At 37.4% G+C, this 18778-nt stretch overlaps 1 protein-coding gene and 1 pseudogene across 2 annotated transcripts in view; one reads left to right on the plus strand and one right to left on the minus strand.

Moving 5' to 3' along the window:
- Window positions 1-2215: 2215 nt before the first annotated feature.
- LOC103606206 lies at window positions 2216-6156 on the minus strand (annotated as a pseudogene).
- An 822-nt stretch (window positions 6157-6978) lies between these two features.
- Window positions 6979-18778, plus strand: part of RNF13 (ring finger protein 13) — a 62395-nt gene continuing 50595 nt past the window's right edge. For both annotated transcript variants that reach the window (XM_008590798.1, XM_008590799.1), the window contains exon 1: window positions 6979-7079. The gene's annotated coding sequence lies outside the window, so the exon portion shown is untranslated. The remainder of the gene's footprint in view (window positions 7080-18778) is intronic.

The raw sequence follows: 18778 nt of genomic DNA on the forward strand, positions 1-18778 counted from the left end.
TTCAGTGTACAGATATTTTGCCTCCTTGGTTAAATTTATTCCTTAGTATTTTATTTTTTGCAACTATTTTAAATGGGATTACGTTTTTTCAGATAGTTTATGTTAGTATATAGACATGCTACTGATTTTTGTATGTTAATTTTGTATACTGCAACTTTAGTGAATCCATCTATCAGTTCTAGCAGTTTCTTGGTGGAGTTTTTAGGATTTTCTATATATAAGATCATGTCATCTGCAAACAGAGACAATTTTACTTCTTCCTTTCTGACTTGGGTGCCTTTTATTTCTTTTTCTTGCTTGGTTACTCTGGCTAGAATTTTCAGTACTATATGTTGAATAGAAGTGGGGACAGTGAGCATTCTTGTCTTGTCTTTTCTGTCTTCCAGAAAAAGCTTTCAATTTTTCACTGTTGAGTAAATGTTAACTATGGGCATATCATATACGATCTTTATTGTGTTGAAGTGCATTCTTTCTATACTTAATTTGTTGAGAGTTTTTATCATGAAAGGATGTTGAATTTTGATAAATGCTTTTTCTGTGTCTATTGAAATGATCTTATGATTTTTGTCCTTCATTCTGTTAATGTAGTGTATCACATTTATTGATTTGTATAAGTTGATCCCAGTGATAAATTCCACTTGATCATGGTCTATGATCTTTTTAATGTGCTATTGAATTTGATTTGATAGCATCTTGTTGAGGATTTTTGCATCTGTGTTCATCAGGTATATTGTCCTGGAATTTTCTTTTCTTGTAGTGTCCTTGTCTGGCTTTGGTATCAAGGTAATACTGGCCTTGTAAAATAAGTTTGGAAGTTTTCTCTTCCTGTATTAGTCAGTTTTTGTGTTGCTATAACAGAATATCCGAGACTGGGTCATTTATAAAGAACAGAGGTTTATTTGGCTAACTATTCTGGGATAGCTGCATCTGGCACGGGCCTCAGGCTGCTTCTACCCATGGCAGAAAGTGGCAGGGAGCCAGCGGGTACAAGCAGATCACATGGTGGGGAAGAAGCGAGAGAAAGAGGAGGTGCCAGGGTCCTATATAAAACAAGCTCTCATGGGAACTAATAGAGTGAGAACTCACTCACTACCTTCCCCCAGGGAGAGCATTAATCCATTCATGAGGGATCAGCACCTGTGACTCAAACAGCTCCTAACACTGCCACATTGGGGATCAGATTTCCACATGAGTTATGGGGGGACAACACATCCAAACTCTATCACTTCCCTTCTATTTTTGGAAAAGTTTAAGACGTATTAGTATTTATTCCTCTTTAAATATTTGGTAGAACTCAGTGAAGCCGTTAGGTCCTGTGCTTTTCTTTGCTGGTTAATTTTGATTACTGATTCAATCTCTTTACTTATTACTGGTTTGTTCAGATTTTTTATGATTCAGTCTTCATTGGTTGTATGTTTCCAGGAATTTATGCATTTCTTCTATGTTATCCAATTTGTTGTCTCATATTTTTGTGGTATCAGTTGTAACGTCTCTTCTTTCATTTCTGAGTTTTTTCATTTGAATCTTTTTTTCTTAGTCTAGCTAATGGTTTGTTAATTTTATCTTTTCAAAAAACCAACTCTTAGTTTTGTTGATCTTTTCTATTGTTTTTCTTGTCTCTTTTTCATTTATATCTGCTCTGATCCTTGTTGTTTCTTTTTGTATACTAACTTTGGGCTTAATTTGTTCTTTTTCTAGTTCTCTGAGGAGCATCAGGCTGCTTATTTGAGATGTTTCTTTTCATCACATAGGCATTTATCACTATAATATTCCCCTCTTAGAATTTTTTTTTGCTGCATCCCATATGTTTTGCTATGTTGTGTTTCCATTTTCTTCATGTTTTAAAGCTTTTTATTTCCATATTTAAAAAAATGTGCATTCCAACAATTAAAGTCATTTGAACAAAAAAATGGCACTTTGATTAAACTACATTTTACAGCCTGCAGGGCACCTTGGACCAGCTTGGTTTTAACTCTAGATTCCACTGTTGTCTCACCTAGCTCTTCCTTCACCATCATGAAGGCAGGCAGATGGGAAAGCAGGTGTGGCCTTCATAGTTAGTTGTTCTTTGATGTGAAAGGGGCAGAACAGTCATTTAAACTTGATCCAACCTCCTTGCATCTTACAAAGTTAAACAGCTAAAAGAAGTAAAATAAGAAGGAATGTATAGTGCATATTGTGGAATGTATTGTGCATATTGGCAGGGTATACCTCCTTATGATTTGCCTGCTTGCTTCTTCTGTTTGATTGTTTCTTTGGAAGGGGGCTTTTTCTCTTGTGTTTCTGCCTTCTTCAATTTTGACTTACCAAATTTCTCGATCTCAGCCATACTGGGTTTGTCAAACATGGTTGCAGAGGAAGCAGAACAAGGCATGCAAGCCAGCGAAATCTGGTTTGCTCTGTCAGTACCACTGAGTGTGTGTTTCCATTTTTGTTTGTCTCAAGATATTTCTTCATTTTTCTTTTGGTTTATTCTTTGACCCAATGGTTGTTCAGGAGCTGTTTGATTTTCACATATTTGTGAATTTTCCAGTTTTTCTTCTTTTATTGATTTCTAGTTTCATACCACTGTGGCAGCAAACAATGCTTGATAGGATTTCAATCTGTTAAGACTTGTTTTGTGTTCGAACATCTGACCATTCCTGGAGAATGTTTCATGTGCACTCCAGAAGAATGTGTATTCTGTTACTGTTGCATGTAATGTTCTTGCGTATGTTTGTCAGGTCCATTTGGTCTAAAGTGTAGTTCAAGTCTGCTGTCTCCTTATTGATTTTCTGTCTGGGTGATCTACCCATTGTTGAAAGTGGGGTAGTGAAGTCTCTTACTGTTATTGTATTGCTGTCTATTTCTTCCTTCGGATTTATTGAAATTTGCTTTACATATTTAGTTGCTCCAATGATGGGTGAATATATACTCACATTTACACTTGTTATATCCTCTTAATAACTTGACTCTTTTATCATTATATAATGCCTTATTTGTCTTTTTCAGTTTTTGACTTAAAGTCTATTTTGTCCAAAATAATTATAGCTATAGTTGTTCTTTTTCAGTTTCTATTTGCATGGAATAGCTTTTTCCATCCCTCCACTTTCAGTCTATGTGTGTCCCTAAAGCCGTTGTGAGTCTCTCATAGGCAGTAATTTCTTTTTTTTTTTTTTTTTTTAAATTCATTCATCCGTTCTATAGCTTTTGATTGGAGAATTGAATCCATTTCCATTCAAGGTCATTATTGATAGGTAAGGACTTACCATTGCCATTTTGTTAATTGTTTTCTGGCTGTGTGCCTCTTCAACAGTGTCCCATGGCTCAGGAGGTAAGATGCTCATTCACTAAGCTCTCAAATTTCCCACGGAAGAAATCTCAGGCCAAGGAGGTCTCCCTTGGCACTGAGCTGTGCTGCCTAAGGGGGTGGGGGGTGTGATGTGGGTAAGGCAGAACTGTTCTTATCTTCTTCAATGTGTCTATTCTTGGATTTTTTGCTCCAATGGTGTGCGGGAACTTCTCCACTACACTCCTAGACTTCCACAAACATACTTGTTCATAGGTAGTTTTCAAAACTGATGCTTCTGTTGGGAAAAATAATAGACTATTTCATTGTCTTGCTGATGTCACTTCCTCCATTTTATTTTGAATTTTCTACTTACAATTCCTTTTTTTTGCTCCTTCCCATCTCTACTTCCCTTCTTTCTATTGAGTAATTGTGGTTTGTTTATTTTTTCCTTCCCTTTTTTTATATTGACTGGTTTGGAAATTATACTCAATTTCTTTGCTCTCCGTACTTTCTTGCATCTCACCTCTTTTTTTCTGAGTTTGGTTTTTATTTTCCTGAAGATAGTCTTTATAAGTTCTATCAGTAGAAGTCTGTTAGTAGTGAATGCTGATTTCCCCTGACAATATCTTTATTTCGCCCTCGATTTTAAATGATAGTTTAACTAGGCATGCAATTCTAAACTGACAATTGTAATTATTTTATTTCAGCATTTGGAGATATTATTTGATTGACTTCTAGTTTATTTTGTTGATACTGAGCGACCAGCTCTCATTCCTTTGTAAGTATTTTATCTTTTTCTTTCTGTTTAGGAACTTTTGTTTTTCCTTGATTTTAAATTTCAGTATAATGTGCTTAGATATGAATTTATTTTGTGTTTCTTTAGGGTATGTTCCCTGGAGTGAATTGCTGTGGCAGAGAAAATTTTCTTTTTCAGGCTTCCTAAATAACGTCAAATTGTTTCCCAGGATGAATATATCAATTCACACTCCTATGAGTTCTTGCATCTTTATGTCATGAATTTTTGCATGCTTATTTTTGTTAGCAAACAGAAGAAGATGGACTCTCAATGCCCCAGATAAGAAAGGACTAGTTAAAACTGCATGTTAATCCTTTTACGTAAAACAATGACTGGATAATTTTTAAAGACATTTAAAAACAGATCTCTTTTTGTTTGGTCCTTCTCTACTCCTTGAAAATAAACTTTGTTGAAAAACCCTTCTGTTTGATATCTGCCTCCTGTGTTCTGAATTTTTTGCTTATTATCTTACAAAATCAACCTACTCATTAATTTGGAACTTGGCAAAGAAATGGAAGTCTTTTCTAGTCTTTGGCCAAAAATTCCCTGAAACAATATTTAGAAGTTCTATTTGGTACTTTCCAAATTTGCCTACTCCATACATATATTGATTTTTATGGATTCTGTTTCTTCTTTTATCACAGCAATACTTTTTTTTCTTTTCAAAATGAAAATAGCTTTTATATGATTCTAAAATTATCCTTTTTTTGATTCTAAATATAATAATGCCTACAATCACTTAATGTTTCTGATCGCTCTCATCGCTTAAAGTGACTGCATTCTCTTCAGTATTTAGGGAGAACTGCTTCTATGCCATTTTAGATAATTAGGTAGTTGGGTAACTGTTTCTTTTGTAGGGGTTGTTGTCTTATAATAGCTTAGAAACAGGAGATTCTACAATTACATGCTATCTGTTTGTATTTTTTTAGGAAGATTGAAAAAAAACCCACTAAGATACAAAGTCCTAAAAGCTCATATCCTTTTATTTCTTTTTATAAGGAAATAATTAATGTATCAACACAGGAGAATAAGTGTTTTTGCAGGGTGTAGCAAAATTAATCTGCCTAACTGCTGTACAAATAACACATTATCTTGTTCATAACTGAGAGAACCATATCTATTGTGATCTGAAAAACAGATTGAAGCCAGAAGTAAAATGTTCTGTAATCAAGGTGACTTTATTTAAGGAATAAACAAAGCTCTTCTCTGTGCTTTTGTAAAACTTAACCTGTAAAATGTGGACTTTTTAAAAACTATTTTTGATGTCGTGAGAAATCTCTGATTTAATATAGAAACCAATTTGAAATTATTTAGTGTAAAAATGTTTATAGAGATATTGTAAATATGTTTAATTACACTAGCATTCATAGTAATATTCCCAATTCTGGCTTTTATTTACGACTTTTTAAAAGGCAGAATTGTGTATTATTTAAGTTTTAAATATCATCACAATCGATAAGAAGTTTAAAGTATGTAGAATATATAGTCATAGGATACATAGAAGAGGAAAGTACTTTTGATGGTCTTTTTAAAAAATAATTTGATTCTTAAATTTCTTGTATTTGAATTTATTTGAGTAGGTAATATTCACAAGGTTCAAATAGAAAAGGCACTAAAAGATACACAATACAGGAAAAGTATTTTCCCCATTCCTGTGCCCCAACTACTCAAGTCTCCCCAAGCAATCAAAGTTACAAGTTATATCCGGTGGTATTCTACTGATATTCTATAGTCTCCCCCCTCCCTTTTTAAAAAGATGATGATAAAGAATTTGAAGCCTGTAAAGACCCTTTTAAAGACGTTTGGGCCGGCCTGTGGCTCACTCGGGAGAGTGCGGTGCTGATAACACCAAGGCCCTGGGTTTGGATCCCACATAGGGATGGCCGGTTTGCTCACTGGCTGAGCGTGGTGCTGACAACACCAAGTCAAGGGTTAAGATACCCTTACCGGTCATCTTTTAAAAATAAAATAAAATAAAATAAAGACGTTCTATTACTTGGAAGCAGAAGTAGGACCAGAATCTGTATCTTCTGACATTTTAGTTCAGGACTCTTACATCTTTGCACTCTTTAAAGTGGCGAGTTGGCATCTGGTTAATCAGTATGAATGGTCCAATCCCGTAATTTAAATTTTAAAGTAGATTTGTTTAAAATGGGTACAACGAGGAGGCGTAAGGCTTATTAGAAGGGCGGTAGGAGACGAGATTTTTGGTTTATCAAAAGGAAGCAAGTGTTTTAAAAGTTGACCTAGGGGCTGAATCACAGGGTTTGACTTTGGCTGAGCCCAGGGGATGGCGCAGTGTCAGGCCAGAGTGCTGATGTCAACACGGCTCCGAGCCAGGCCTCCGGCCGCTTGACTTTTAACTACGCGACCCACCCATCCCGACCTCCGCCCGGACACGGTGCAGAGGGGATGAGGCCTCGTCCTCGCCTCCTATCCGGTCGAGTGTGGCGCAGGGAAAAGACGCGTCGGCGCCGGAGCCAGGCCCGCCCAGGGGCAGCCCGCCAGCCAGGTCTCGGGAGACGGTCCCGCGCCCTCCAGACCCCACGGCCTGCACTCCTGGGGGCACGTGGCCGGCGGCACCAGCCTGCTCCGTCACCTGCCAAAGGCGGCTTCTTCAGCCACGCTCCAGTTCCCAGTGGCCACCCCACCCTACCCTGCCCTTCCATTCCCTTCCCTTCCCTCTCAGGAAAGACCGATCACGCGGACAAGAACGAGACTCGCGAGCTGGGCGTTTCTCCGAGCCCGGCTGGAGCCATCAGCGCGACCCGGCGTGGGAGTGGGAAGGAGCCTTAACAGGCAGCTCTGTGGCTCAATGGCTTTTCTCGGCTTTCGGGTGCGGGCCAATGAGGCGCGTGGGGCGGGACTTCCGCTTCGCCTCTGTGTTGTCCGGGCTCCGCCTCTGGGCTGTGGGGGTCGGTGCGGATATTCAGTCATGAAGTCGGGGTAGGGACTTCTCCCGCAGCGACGCGCCCCGCGAGCCTGCTTGTGTTCTGGGGGCCGGGCTTCCAGGTAAGAGTCTGTTCGGCTCCGCGGCGTCGGGCGTCGGGTTGTCCCCCGCGGGGCCTGGGCCGGAGAACACACCCCCCTCGCTGGCCCTCGAGCCCGGAGTCGGCCCGGCTGCTGAGGTCTTTGCTGCTCCTTCCCAGCTGGGCGCTGAGTAAATTAGGTTTTTTTGCAAAAGGATTAAGAGAAGCCCGGCCCTCGGCGGACTGAGTCACCGCCGCACCCCCGTCCCGCGAGCGTGTGTGTTTAAAGTCGTGGGTCATGGTTTTGCTTCTTACGTTCCTGCGGCGGCAGGAGCGGAGAAGATGTTTGGAACGGTTGTGTTGGTCAAGCCCTTGCCGCAAAGTCCTGGGGTGGAATTGCTCGACTTTAGTTGCAGGGGCTGTTTTGTCTTTGGATAAAAAAGAGGACAGCCACTTTTTTTCTTTCTTATTCCTACCCCCAACCCCATTTTTCTTTCCTGGAAGCTCAGATTGCAGGTTGGGACGTGACCGTGCTAGGGCCAGATGCTCCGTCCCTGCCCTCTTAAAGTCACAACTCTCCCAGGACGCTTATCAAGTTGACCTGCAGTGATGAAAGAATTCTGTCCCACAGAGGGAGTGGGCAAGACACAGAAGCCAAGCGATAGTGTCCCAGAAGCACTCACGCAACTTTGGTGGCAGCCACTGAGTGTTCTCTGCCAGTTTTTAGTAAATTCCTCTATTTTGTCTTAATCTGGCAATAGTAAATTTCCAAAATTATCTTTTCATCCTCAGTTTCAGCACCGTGGGCAGCTGCTCAAGTCCTGTGTTGTTGCCCCAAACCTGCCCAGCTGTTACTATTTGTCAGTGATGCAGCAGGAACTGTGGAACTAATGCATTCCTTTCAACAATGATGTGTTGTTCTCCACGGAGAATATCTGCAGTTTTCGATACAATATAAGTAAGGTGGGCGTGCCTCCAAAGAATTCTAGTAGAGAAAACTAACAATTCAAAATTTAAGGAAGAGCTTTCAAAGGTTTAATCCATTTAAGGACAATTTTTAATCTAGGAGGATTAGCTGTCTTTCAAAGTAACAAAACTGGACTGTGGTAGCAGGTAAAATGAACTTTAAACAGGAAGTAAGAAGTGTAGTGCGGTGCTGTAGTGCAGGGCCAATAAAGATTTGTTAGTGGATTTTGGAGTCAATTTAGTGCATAGACATAAGCATTAAAAAGAAAGGAAGAAAGACAGAAAAAAAGATATTAGAAGACATCTATGGAGTAAGAATAAATATTATTTTATGAAGCTTTTGTTTCAGCTTTTAAAAAATATGTGTGTGTCAAGAGGAAGATATAAATGTTGAGTGTATTATTGTGGATTATGGCAAAACCACATATTTCAAAATACTGCATCCCAAATTTAGGAATCAGGCTGGGTTCAGCTCTGCTGCTTACTCATTCTTTATCATTATCTTAACATAAGAAGGTGTTGTACAGATTAAATGAAATAAAATATGTCTGTTACATAGTTAAACCTCAAAGGTTTTTTTTGTTTGTTTGTTTTTGGAAATCGTTGCACAGTTACTTTTCTGTTTTATTAATGTAGTTTTTACCTATGCCTCCGAACTCAGGCAGCTTGATGTCTTGTCTCTATGTGTAATGTAAATCATGTGGACAAAATCTTGGTTTGAGACATTTCATACCGCAGGGTTTAGGGTAAGTTCTCATCTATCCTTGTTTAAAGAAGCATTTTGGAAGGGCCTAAATAAATTGTTGCTAGCATTTAGCTCCCTTCCCTTGATATTTTTCTGCATCCCAGATTTATCACAAGTTTTTTAGGCACTAATTTTAGCAAAGTGAGGGTAGGAATATGGCTGTAGGGGTAGTTTTATTTCTTTGAGTTAGGTTGGATAGGAGGGCCTTTTATGTTTTATTGTTCTTGCCATAAAGATGTGTGAAATGAAATGGCTTGGTCAGATATCATGATATGCTTACTTCATGTTGGTATGACCTAAAAATGGTTGTCTTTTAAATAAAAAGTATGATTTTGGACACTTTAAAATCTGGGAATTAATAATGTTGAGCAGAAGGCAAAATGAGTTTGAATGTTACCACCTTATGGCATTGCATATGCTAGTTTCACATGACATAAAAAGGGGAAGTAAGTTGATAAGTATTGTTTTCTTAAAAGAGGAAACAGAATTAGTAGACAAGTGGATTCCTTTTAATAAAGTATGGTGGTGAATTGTTTAAAAATCCATGTATTCTGCAAATATTTATTGAGCATCTATCAAAAATATAGCATTAAGCTTTTAGGAAGCTTTTACACTGTACAACAGTTGACTTGGGAACAATGAGAGCATATGATTGGTGTTGTTAAAGTTTATATATCATAGCATGTGAATAACAAACTTACAATAGCTAATATTGACTATTTATTGTGGGACAAATACATTTCTAAGCAGTTTATATTATCTCATGTAATTCTCACAGTCATCAATGTGGTAGATAGTACAATTATCTCCTTTTTATAGATGGAAAAAGTAAGGCATCACAGATACGCTACCTGTGTTGTGTGAACTCAGCAAGTTACGTATCTGCGATGCCTTAGTTTTTCCATTGGAATTTGAATGCAGGTATCCTGAGTATATAAAGCCTCTCCATCTTGTGTCATATTTTATTAAAATATACAGAATGCTATTGGGTTATTTTGGATTCTTATTTACTGGTGACCTGGGGTAAACTCAGTTTCCTTAACACCTTCCTCATAGTGTTTTTGTTTGGATTAGGATAATTTGCAAAGCACTAGACAGAGTTTGTGTTCAGTAAATGATATGCCACAGCCTTTTCCTTTCATTGAGAATGTGGTCGTTTGGAAGATTGTTAGCAGTTGGAGAAGGGTGGGGAGGAAAGAGTTCCACACAAGGATACTACCTAAGCAAAGGTATATAGGTAGGAAAAGCAGAGTACATCTGCCAAGGTTGTATGTTTAAGGAACAGGCTGATAAAGACAGATGGATACAGATTATAGAGACCCTTAAATGCCATACTAAAGATTTTGTATATTATTTTTGGTTGTGAAGAACCCCTTTTCATGGATATTAGTTTGGGAACAGAGGCCCAGTAGAGGAGTAGAACTCTAGAGGTAGGAAATACCATCTAGTTTAGTTTAATTATAGTAGTTGAGGCAAGAAATGGTGATTGTAGTGAAGGGTATAGGGTTTAGATTTGAAAAATGTTGACATTGACATTGGGAACTGACAAGAGTATGGGCCTAAGACAGATTTTTAGATAGTGATACTATTAACGGAAATAAGGATATCATGATGAAGAACAGGTTTTGGTGGAAGGGGATTTAGGAGGACAGAGGATGATAGTAAGTTTAGTTTTGGAGCTGAGGAGTTGTTCAGACATTTGGAAATGTGAAATGAAAACTAGAATCTTTGTGTATTCCATAAACAGGAAGACACCAAATGCTTACATTGTGAGGAAGTCGCCTAAAGCAGTCATTTGCCTGTGGGTCAGAGTTTCACAGGAATGATGTGACTTCTGAAATTGCTCAGAGATATAAATTTCTCACATAGTAAAGATGCACTCATTATTTTTCTCTGTAGCTTATTTTGATTTGTGTCCTGAGAGGACAGGAGGGAAGGTAGTGGGGAGGGAAAATTTTGTAAACCTAGCAAAGCTCCAATTTATTATTTCAAAACAGAGCCAGTAAATTGGAGGCTAGGGATTCTCACACTAAAAATTTTGAAAGACGCTGTGATTTTTGTCTGGTGCCAGGCATTTATAAACATATGTTGAATGTTGAATTGTTTTAACTTCTCCAGATTTATTATGTTTGTTATCCCCCCTTTGTTACCCTAAATTGATCAATAACAAAACTTTTAAAATCGGAGAGCCTTTAATGCTCAGCAAATGTAGGTGTTCATTGACGTTTGATAGGAAGGAGGAGGTTAAGGCAGAGGCTAGATCTTAAAAATAATAAGTCAAATGCAGCAAGTATTAAGGACCCATGTACTCACTAGATTGAAGGTGGGGGGTAAAGAGAAGGGTGCTATGAATTGCATTGCTTGCTATGTCTATGAGATTTGAATAGAAATAAGGTTATATTATAGCTGAAAACATCAACATTAAGGGAACGTGAATGTTACCCAATTTGTCCATTAATTAACTGGGTGACTGCATAAATAACTTCACTTCTCAGTTGATTTCCTCATCTGTGAATGACGTAGTTGGAATTTTCCAGTTAAAAAATCTGCTTTTAAGACTTATGAAATGTCTATTGCACTGTTTCACTTTCCTAATGTAGATAAAATAAAGTTGATCATGAACTTCCATTGAATAAGCATCAAGCTAAATTTATACTCTTAGTGAGCGAACTAGTTGTTTAAAAAAGATGTCTACAAAATTAATGTTATGTTTGGTGCTATTTACTACTAAGACTGCATTATAATTTTAAAAAATAGAGCAAAATATAGCCTAATATATAGTTTTACTTTTGCTATTATGTAAAGGAAAAATAAGCCATAGTATTTTAGACCTTAATAATAGATCATAGTAGTTATTCACACTTTCATAGTTTAATTTATACAACAGTCACTTGCCTCTGATTATTGTGCTAGGTTCTAGGTATACAGAATCAGAAAACATGTGGTTCCTAACTTTAAGGAGCTTGAAGAATAATGAATAATGAACAATTTAAATTTGTTTTGTTACATTGTGGTGGCACAGAGAAGGCACGTAATGAGAGATTGGGAGAAGAGAAAGTTCACATGGTTAGAGTATAAAGACTGGAGAAATGGCAAGGGACTAAGCTGAAGACAAAGACAGGAGTCAGTTTATGAAGAACTTCTGTATTAAGTCACAATTTAGTTCTGAACTTTATTCTGAAAGCTGTTTAATTTGTTAAGGAATTTTATGCAGGGAGTAACACAATCAGGCATTTTTATATCTACCTTTACATTCCTCTTAAGATGGATCTATGAGGAAGATATTTATGTTATTTTTAAATATTTCAATGGTATAGATTTTCTTGGGGAAATCAGTCTTTTAACTGTGAAATAAAGTCTTAGGAACATTGTTAATTTTGTGGTTTTAGGGTATTAATAATCATGAAATATTTAGACATTAAAACATTTAAATATTCATAGCCACAATAATGTAAATTGAAAAAACAACTGAAATTTGGCGATATTTTGCTCATTGATATATGACAATTTCCGGCTGGCTACAAGAATTTGATTTAGAATCATTTCTAAGGAGTTAGAATTTTGTTGAAGTTTGATTGAATGTGATTGTAATTCAGGCTCAGTTTCTAATGATTGAGATATATAATTAAACTTTATAGAAGGAGTGAATTTCCACTGGGAAATAATCCTGATGAGGAAGTGGTGATAAGTAAATATTTCTGAATGAGTCATGAGAGAGAGAGTAGGAGTTGAACTTCTACTTTACTTAGGTATAAAACATCTCATTATGTTGTTGAATACTTTATTTGCGTAATTACTGTATTTGCAATTTGCATGTTTTACCTTCAAAAAGGAAGAACTGTATTTGTAATTTACACATTTGTCCAGCATGAATTATAAATGTTAATTGCGTTTTGTTTTTGAAAAAATTTTTGAGGTGAAATTCACATAACGTAAAATTAACCATTTTAAAGCAAACAGTTCAGTGGCATTTAGTATGTTTGTATTGTTGTGCAACTATCCTATCTAGTTTCAAAACATTTTTATCACTCCAAAATAAAATCCCACACCTATTAAGCAATTACTCTTCATTCCTTAATGTCCCTAGCCCATGACAACCACCAATCTGTTTTCTGTTTCTATATATTTACTTATCCTGGATATTTCATATAAATGGAATCATACAATATGTGACCTTTTATGCCTGGCTTCTTTCACTTAACAAAATGTTTTCAAGGTTCACCCACATTGTAGCATTTATCAGCACTACTTTTTTTTTTTTTTCCTTTTTGTCTTTTTTCGTGACCGGTAACGGGATCGCAACCCTCGGTGTCGTGCCCGTACCGTGACCGGCAACGGGATCGCAACCCTCGGTGTCGCTCCCGCACCGCGCTCAACCAGTGAGTGGACCGGTCTCTATATGGGATCCGAACCCTCGGCAGGAGCGCCGCTGCGCTCCCAAGCGCTGCACTCTACCGAGTGCGCCACCGGGCCGGCCCTCAGCACTACTTTTTTACAGCTGAATAGTATTCTATTGTGTGTATATATTCTGTGTATATATATTCATTGTTGATGCATATTTGGGTTGTTTCCATCTTTTGGCTATTGTGAATAGTGTTGGCCTGAACATTTGTACAGCTATTTGTTTGAGTACCTCTTTTCCTTCTTTTGGATAAATACCAAGTGTGGAATTGCTGGGTCTTATGGTAACCCTATGTTTAGCTTTTTGAGGACCTGCCAAACTGCTTTCCACAGTGGTGAAACTGTTACTGAACTCAGGTCCGGCTGCTCGCCCCCCTGAGAAGGAAAGAAAAAACTCAGAAGTCAAATGGTTGGTGTTAGAAAAGCATATGTATTCAGCTGAAGGAGATGGTAGGCTATCCCATCTCAAAGATTTAGATTTACTAAGGAGTTTTTAAAGAGGGGTTGAGGGAGTGGAATGTGGGAGGTGAAAAGCAGGAGAGAGAGAGATGTGAGTTACGAGAAGTCGAGAGGTCCATTTCTATGGGTTAGGTACAAGGTCTCACCAAGGCCTTGTCTGGTTTCTAGTCTTAACTTCGCTGTTATCTCATGACCCTGCAAGATTTTGATTTGTGCAGGTGTACTTGGCTGGTGCCCAAGGTCAGCTTCCAGTCTCTTGGCCTTGATCATTTCTCAAAACTCCAGAAGTCTCAAAGGAAGAACCGATAGCTTTGCAAATTACTAATTAGCTTCTTGGCCTTGTTTTCCTATTTAGCAAGCAAGATAAGGAAGTCAGGGGATGGGACGAAAGAGTGGAGAGAAAAAAACTGTCCTTTTCGAAATCCCCCCCCTCCCCAAGCCCAGGCAGTTTTAGGTCCCAACATGGCTTCAGTCCTGCTCACTCCAACAACAAAACCATTTTACATTCCCACTTGCAATGTGTGGGGGTTCTAGTTTCTCCACATCTTTGCCAACACTTGTTATTTACTGTTCTAAAAAATTATTAGTATTGCTATCCTTGTGGATATGAAGTGGAATCTTACTGTGGTTTTGATTTGCATTTCCTTGATAATTAATGATGAGCATCTTTTTATGTACTTATTGGCCATTCGTATATCTTCTTTGAAGTAATGTCTATTTAAGTTCTTTGCCCTTTTTTAAAAATTGGATTGTCTTTTTGTTATTGAGTTGTGTTTTAGTATACTCTGGATACTGTGCACTTATCATATATATGATGTACAAGTGTTCTCTTCCATCCTGTGGATTGTTTTTTTACTTTCTTGGTAATGTCGTTTGATGCATAAAAGTTTTTAATTTTGAAGTTCAGTTTATTTATTTATTTTTGTTCCTCATGCTTTTTGTGTCATATCTAAGAATCTATCGCTAAATCCAAGGTCATGAAGATTTATCCCTGTGTTTTCTTCTAAGAGTTTTATAATTTTAACTCTTATATTTAGGCCACTGGTCCATATTGCATTAATTTTTGTATATTTTGTTAAGGGTTACAACTTCATTGTCTTGCATGTGAATTTCCAGTTATCCCAGTACCACTTGTTGAAGAGACTGTTCTTTTCCCATTGAATGAACTTGACACCTTTATTGAAAATCAATTGGCCATAGAGGTATGGGTTTATTTCTGGACTCTCAGTTCTACTCTTTCTGTCTATATATCTGTCCTTATGCCAGTACCACACCATTTTGATTACTATAGCTTTGTGGTAAGGTTTTGAAATCAGCAAATGGGAGTCCTTTAGCTTTGTTGTTCTTTTTCAAAATTGTTTTGCCTACTTGGAGCCCCTTGCAATGCTGTATGAATTTTAGGATCAACTTTTCCATTTCTGCATAAAAGGCCTTTGGAATTTTGATAGGTAATATATTGAGTCTGTAAATTGCTTTGGATATTATTAGCATCTTAACAATATTGTCTTCCAATACATGGATATATCTTTTATTTCTTTCAGCAATGTTTTGTGTTTTCAGCATACAAGTCTTTCACCTCCTTTGTTAAATTTATTCTCGAATATTCTTTTGGATAACATTATAAATGGAAGGTTTTTAAAAAATTTTTATTTTTGTATTATTCATTGCTGGTATATAGAAATGGAACTGATTTTTATGTGTAACATCAATTGCTTTTAACAGTCATTTACTTTCTTATTACCTAAGTGAGCTGGATCACATAGGTAAATAGAAAAATGGAATGTGGAACATTAATGAATTTGATCTGTATGCCGTATGATTATCCTGAATATGAAGAATATGAGGTGTCCTTTTAGTATAGCATTGAACAATTATTTTACTGTACCTGTACTACTGCATTCCTGTATCATGTTAAACGTATATGGCCATAGTAAAAGAAGATAGAACATTTTGTTTTCTTTAAGCTTTGAGAAAGGTGCTAATACATAATTTATTTTAAAAATTATTATGTTTTTGCCACTTAATTCTGATGTTATGGAGAAAGCCTCAGGGATAAAACATATTCAGAGATCCATTAATAATAAGCATAAGATTGGAATGGAAGCTGATTTGAACATATAAATTATCATTAATGTACATTAGTTTACCTTTCTTAGTTTTCCTTGGAAGAAGTTTTCAAATATTTAGCCATAAGATTTTATTATGGATAAGCATGTGAACAATTTCAACTTCATAAGTAATTAAAGAAATACAAATTTATACAATACTTTGATGATTTGGGAAGAGTAGGATCTCATGACACAGGCCTTTATTTGAATCCCAGCTGCACTATTTAAGAGGTGTTATTGGGCCAAGTTACCTAAAAAGAAGAGCAAATACTTATAAAGTACTTGCTATATGTTAGGCACTGTTACAAGCAGTTTTTGTTATCTTTTTTTTTTTAAAGATGACCGGTAAGGGGATCTTAACCCTTGGCTTGGTGTTGTCAGCACCACGCTCAGGCAGCGAGCCAACCGGCCATCCCTATATGGGATCCGAACCCGGGGCCTTGATGTTATCAGCACCACACTCTCCCGAGTGAGCCACGGGCCGGCCTAGCAGTTTTTGTTATAAGAGTTGTCCTCACAACTCTATAAGGATTTAAAGAAATAATGCATATTAAGTAATAGCCAGAAATGTAGTAATGTTTATTGAATAATAAACATTAGCTGTTTTATCATTTATAACTTTACCTAACACCAACAATGATTTTTATATCTGGTAAATTTTCAGTCATCTGCACTACTGATATTTAGACAAGCCTCAAATAATTTGTTTTGATCTTTAGATGACATTATATAGTTAAAATAAATATGTTTATTTTGAACTAATCACAAAGTTACAGAAAAGTTGTAAAAACAGTACAGACCTTTTTTTTTTTCTGAGTCATTTGATAGTAAGTTGTTGCCCTGATGCTTTATAACCCCCAAATACTTGAGTATAAGGTTTCTACAAACAAAAATATTTTCCTTAGAGAAATGGCTGATTTCAGGGCTGAGGCAGGAAAAGCACAAGATGGGACTGGAAGGTCTTGTGCCAGAAATCAATGAAGTGCTCAAGAGTGATGGGAATATGTTGAAAAGACACCGAAGCCAGCTTGAATGAGCCTCCACTAGCCAAATTGGGGACAGTTGGGCATCAAAATAATAATACAGAAGCCAGCTTGAATGAGCCTCCACTAGCCAAATTGGGGACAGTTGGGCATCAAAATAATAATTATTATAGCAAATTATAACCCACTGAATAAAACAGTGATCGTAATCTCTGATTCCACATCAATGCAAATAAATGCACAAATGAATAAATTAAAATTTATGGCCCCTCAACCCCACCCAAAGATGTCCATATCATAATGCCTGGTACTTCTTTTTTTTTTTTTTTAAAAAGATGACTGGTAAGGGGATCTTAACCCCTGACTTGGTGTTGTCAGCACCACGCTCACTCAGTGTGCTAACTGGCCATCCCTATATGGGATCCAAACCCATAACCTTGGTGTTATCAGCACCACACTGAGCCATGGGCCGGCCCATGCCCGGTACTTCTTAATATATTACATTGTATGGGAAGAAGAACTTTGCAGATGTGAATAAGTTAAGGACCCTGGGGTGGGAAGATTATCCTGGATTATCCATGTGAGCTCAGTGTCATCAGAGGGTCCTTCAAAATGGAAGTAGGAGGCAGAAGAGGAGTTTAGGGTAATGTGATGAGAGAAATCAATCTGCCCTTGCTGGCTTTGAAGACAGAGGAAGAGGCCACAAGCCAAGGAATGTGGGCAGTCTCTAAAAGCTGATAAGCATAACAATAAAATTGTTGTATAATTTAAAACATTTTCATTTTAACACATACATGGATAATAGTGTAGACTAGAATAGAAACTTGTGTGACTTTTAAAAATAAATGGTATTGCAAAGAGAATGTGGTTACTATTTCAGACTCTGCTTCCTCATTGACACACTAATGGCCATAGATTCACTTTCCTCTTCTCCCTTTTGGTAAGTGAGAGATGTACTGCCTTATTTAAATACTGCTATGACAGAAAGGAAATTGTGCCAGTTACTAATTTATTGTTTCTCTGCTCCAAACTCACCCTTCAGTACCTGCTTTAAGATAATGGACTAGACTCTAAACACCTCTCCTTTACAAAGAACGTGATGTTAAACTTTATCAGGTGCTGGAGAGACTTGCTAGAGGAAGGTGTTTTTTCTTCCTAGTTCCTGCGAGTTCTGTTTTTTCTTGCTCCTTGCTGCATGGTCTCTCAGCAGGTCCTTATACATGAGGACATCCAGTGGTGCTGTGCCTCAGTCATGTGCCCAAAGTGCATAGACCGTCAGTGGTATCACAACTCAGTATCGGCCTGCTTGCTTTGCTGTGACCCTTCTGATGTAGACATTGTACATTGCAGACCTCATGCCTGCAGTGACTTGACTACTTCTGTATTTGTGTCCATCATCCTTGGCTTGTCTAAACCCTGTGGAATTATTTCCTGCAAACTTTTAGATGCAGATACTGCACATTCTAGGCCTTGTGCCTGCAACAGTGTCCTTACTACCTCTGTACTCACCAGCTTCAGCTTACCTGTACTGCATAGAGTTGTTTCCTGCTTGCCTGACAGTGTTGGACCAGCTCTGGTCTAGTCAATCCAGTGAAATTCTCTGTTAGCTAATGTACTACAACCATACCTGCTTCAATGAAGACTGAACTCCAGCCTTGGGGAGGGGACCTCTCTTCCAAGTTTGTCCTTTTGGGGTATCTCCCGTAGTCTTACTTTCCTATCATGGTTTAAACAATTCTTTTCCTTTAAAAAATTAAAAACAGCTTTATTGACTTATAATCAACTTATATACAATAGACTGTACATATATCAAGTATATACTTTGATAATGTCTGACATATTTATATAACCATGAAACCATCACCGTAATGAAGTTAATGAACATATCTATCGCTCCCAGAAGTGTCCTCAAGTCCCTTTGAATCCCTCTCTCTTGCGCCTCCCACCTGTCCTTATATATTTATATTTACTATGCTATTATAGCTTAATAATTATTTATACTGAATGCCCTCTGTTTAATATAGTATATGGTTTCTGTCTCCTGATTGAACCCTTCTGGTAGAGAATTGGTGCTTGGAGT

The sequence above is a fragment of the Galeopterus variegatus genome, unplaced genomic scaffold, assembly GCF_000696425.1.
Source record: "Galeopterus variegatus unplaced genomic scaffold, G_variegatus-3.0.2 Scaffold6374, whole genome shotgun sequence".
Taxonomy (NCBI): Eukaryota; Metazoa; Chordata; class Mammalia; order Dermoptera; family Cynocephalidae; genus Galeopterus; species Galeopterus variegatus.